The following is a 4,344-nucleotide window of genomic DNA, read 5'->3' on the forward strand; positions in this document are numbered from 1 at the left end:
CCTTCTAGCCACAGGTAAGATTTATTCCTATTTGCAATCCTAGTATCTAGCTTTGTGCCTGGTCTACGGTTGGTGCTCAGTAAGTCTCTGGGGAAAATGCATATTTCAGATGTCTGGCTTACAACTTTATGTCCTTCTGTTGCATGTATGGCTGGAGAATCCTTGATTTCATCACTAACAGCAGGACAAGGAAGCTAAGTGGGTAGAATCAGTCGCTTTCCTCTGTAAGAACTAGAAAATACCTCCCTTCATTCAATGCATGAGGTTACTGTTTCAGTCATCTATTTTCTGCACCTCCCTCGTCCTTTTTTGTTTTTAAAAAATAGAAGTGAAGTGGGAGAAAAAAAAAAAAAACAAGCATTATATTGAAATGCTTATCTCATTTCATTAAATGAATTGTAAAGGCTGAGATAGTAATCAGCATCCTCAAAGAAGAATTTTTTAAAATACCTTAAGCTCAATATTCCCTTTCAGACAACTTTTTACCTTTCTTTTTTAACAAACAACAAGCATTAACTATGTTAAAGTGTCCCAATTAAGCCTGGCTTTCAGAGTCTCCAAGTTTGGGGGATATATATATACACAGGGGTGAGGGTGAAGTACAGATGCACCCAGAAATCTCTTAAAATCAGTTCTGCCTGCCTTTCCTGGCTGCCTTCATTGCCTGAAGCAGCTCACTGAAGCCGAGATATGGTTATTTCAGGAAGTAACAAATAAACACACCTTTGCAGGTCAAGTCCATTACAATGTTGGTAGGGCACCTGCAAGCTTTTCTGAGACTTTAGCCCCAAAGCTTCCATATTTATTAGGAGCAAATCTTGATCTAAAGGAGTACCCATTTTAATTCTCCAGAGAGGACAGCCACTAACGCAAGTCTCATCCTTTATAATGAGCTTGGTGTAGAGTTCCTGAAGGTGTTTGAGGCCAAGTTTGTTCTTGCTGTGCCTGTGGGTTTGTACTTGAACTTGGGGAATTCAGATTCAAAGTTATTTTTAATTACAATGAAGTAAAAACACTTTAACCTAGAATGACAGGGTTGGGAGCGGGAAAGAGAACAAGTACTTCCAGAAGTCAGGGGAAGAATTAAACAAAGCGGGTGATTCACAAGAACCAGAAGAGACTAGGACAGTTGGGAAAACTGAGTCTTTGGTTAAGTGATTTGACCAAGCTCGGCTGGTGTGGCTCAATGGTTCAGCATCGACCTATGAACCAGAAGGTCATTGTTTGATTCCCAGTCAGGGCATATGACTGGGTTGTGGACTCAATCCCCAGAGTGGGGCGTGCAGGAGGCAGATGATCAATGATCCTCTCTCATCACTGATGTTTCTATCTATCTCTCTCCCTTTCCCTTCCTTTCTGAAATCAATAAAAATATTTTTTTTAAAAAAAAGAAAGTATAAACTACCATGACACAAAGTATTCTGCGGGGTAAGGCCTTTTAGAAGGATAATGCTGAGCCCAAGGGTTGGCAAATTATGGCTCATGGGCTAAATCCAGCCCACCCCCTGTTTTGGTATAGCCTGTGAGCTAAGAATGGTTTTTACATTTTTAGATAGTTGGGAAACATCAAACGAATGATTTTTGTGACATTTGAAAATGATATGAAATTGAAATTTCAGTGTCAATAAATCATTCTATTGGAACACAGCCAGGCTTGTATATTTACACAGTGTCCGTGGCTGGTTTCACACACAAAAAAAAATGGCAGAACTGAGCAGCTGCAGAAGAAGCTGTATAGGTTGCAAAGCTGAAAATATTTACTGCCGGGCCCTTTTCAGAAAAAGTTTGCTGACCCCTGCTCTAACCGGCTGAACTGGCTATACTGTAACTAAATTGTCCTTCTGTTCATATTTCTCCCCACTTACATTCAGGTTTCTCTTTATAAGACTTCTGATTCCAAGGTGATGGTTTAGTTTCCCCCTGGATATTTGGCCTGTAGGTATTGGTGTGCACTTAACTGGGTGAACTGAAATAGGTGGGTTTAGGAGCTCATGTTCATCCCACCTGCCACCCTAATGTAAACTGAACCAATAAAGTACTGTGCATTTTCTTTTCTTTTTTAAAAAACAATCATTTATTGATTTTCAGAGAGAAAGGAAGAGAGAAAGAAAAACATCAATGTGAGAGCGTAACAGCAATCGGCTGCTTCCAGTGTGCTTCCCACCAATGATGGCACCCGCAACCAGGCATGTACACTGACCAGAAATGAAACCGGCAACATTTTGGTACACAGAAGACACCCAACCAACTGAGCCACACCCACCAGGGCAAGTGCTGTGCATTTTTCTACTCAGTTTTTAGTGGAAAAATGAAAATGCCATGCAGAATCACCAACTAATATCACATTACTATCTATCTATATATATAAAAAGCCAGTGACTAGAATGCCATAACAACTGGAATGACTGGTAGACCAGTTGCTATGAAGTGCACTGACTACCAGGGGGCAGACGCTCAAAGCAGGAGCTGCCCCCTGGTGGTCAGTGTGCTCCCACAGCAGGAGCACCGGTCCTGACCAACCTGTTCAGGAGGCTCACCAGCCTGGTGCAGCCACTCACTCCCTCAGTAGTCCTACAGGTTCAATCTTCAGAGAACGGGCCAGGCACGAATGGATCAGTGCCACCGGCATGATCCTGAAAGCGCTGCCAGCCTCCTGGAACTTGGCCTCGGGCACTGAGGCTGCTTCCCCTCCTTAGATGCTCCACGAGGAAGAAAGGATACCGCCAGCAGCACCAGGGGCGACCAGCGGTGACTGACTGCTCTCCCTGTGCTTCCTCCAGGTCACTCAAGCCGGCCCCCGCCCACCCCGCTCCAGATGAAGTGTTATCACTGCACACAGAAGGAATGTAGTACAAAAACAAAAACCGATGACCAAGAGTGTCAACGTGTGGAGTCCAGCTCAGGAGAATGGAGAGAAGGGAGAATTCCATAAGTTGGCTAATGCCAAGATATTTCTGAGTGATTGCCTGGCATGTGACAGTTGTATGACCGCAGAGGAAGGAGTCCAAGTTTCTCAACAGAACACAAAGGACTTCTTCCTTGTTCTGAACCTTAATAAGAAATGTGATACCTCACAGCACAAGGTGCTGGCAGTTCCACGTGTCCTCAGTCTCTGCCTTATTTTGCTACTAAATTCAGCCTCAGTGTCACTGATGCATCCAGAAGGCTCTGCGGCTTCCTCAAAAACCTTAGGGCACACTGTCTTTGACATGAAGATAGCTGCGGACTTCAGCATCCTAGAGAGTCAGAAGGAATTTGTGCATTGGTACTGCCTGCACTGTGAGGAAGAGCCCCGGCTACCCATGCTGACCTCCACCTGGCCCGGTTGGGTCCAATATGCAGAGCACGTGCTGGGTCACCCCATCACTCCCCACCTCTTCAGGCCAAGTCTCCCCAGCAGATCATGGGCTCTCTGGTGAAGGATTACTTCGCCAGATGGCAGAACCTGTCCCCAGACAAGATTTTCCACGTCATTGTGGTCCTGTGTTATGACAAGAAACTGGAGGCCCTTCGAGAAGATGTTCCCACAGCTTTGCATAGTTCTCCGGGTGCTGATTGCATGTTAACCTCAGGTGAAATTGTCCAGATAATGGAGCAAAGTGACCTCGTGTCGTTCGACACTCTGGAGACGTGAAGGAAGAGAAGGTTAGGCTCCACGAGGGTGCCAGCTCCGACGGTTACCTGGCGCACATCTTCAGGCACATGGCCAAGGAGCTGTTCACCTACCGCACCCTGAGAAACAAAGACTTCCAGGAGGTCACCCTTGAAAGGGACGGAGAGGTTCTGCTATGCTTTGAGGCTGCTTACAGCTTTTGGAACATCCAGAACGTGGTCCTGAAGCTGAAGAGGGGCAAGTTCCCCTGCCACTTCGTGGAGGTCCTGGCCTGCACCAGGGATGCCTAAGTGGCAGGGGCCAGGTCCACGCAGAGTACGAACGTGCGGACAGGGCACTGCTGTAGCAGATGGAAGGCATCTATGCAGCCATCCCGGTGTGGCCCCCGGAGACCAGCACCCATGTGCAGGAGCTGTACCTGGAGTGGTTGGGGGCAACTCCCCCTGGGCGCAGGTGGCCCTGCACACCAGTTGACCGGTCGCTATGACATGCACTGATCACCAGGGGGCAGACACTCAATGCAGGAGCTGCCCCCTGGTGGTCAGTGCGCTCCCATAGCCAACCTCCCATGGTCGGCCAACCTCCTGTGGTCCCTTCCCCTGACTGGCCGGCCCCGATTGGCCCTGATTGCCGGCCAGGCCGAGGGATCCCACCTGTGCACAAATTCATGCACCAGGCCTCTAGTAGTTAAATAATTGATATAAGGCATGATTTAAAGAAACACAAGCATA

At 47.0% G+C, this 4,344-nt stretch overlaps 1 pseudogene across 1 annotated transcript; it reads left to right on the plus strand.

Moving 5' to 3' along the window:
• The first annotated feature begins 2,815 nt into the window (after positions 1-2,815).
• LOC308250535 (nuclear prelamin A recognition factor-like) lies at positions 2,816-4,087 on the plus strand (annotated as a pseudogene). Its single transcript has one exon. The product of its transcript is annotated as a nuclear prelamin A recognition factor-like (transcript).
• Positions 4,088-4,344: the final 257 nt, after the last annotated feature.

Source organism: Plecotus auritus (genome assembly GCF_963455305.1).
Source record: "Plecotus auritus genome assembly, chromosome: 6".
Lineage (NCBI taxonomy): Eukaryota > Metazoa > Chordata > Mammalia > Chiroptera > Vespertilionidae > Plecotus > Plecotus auritus.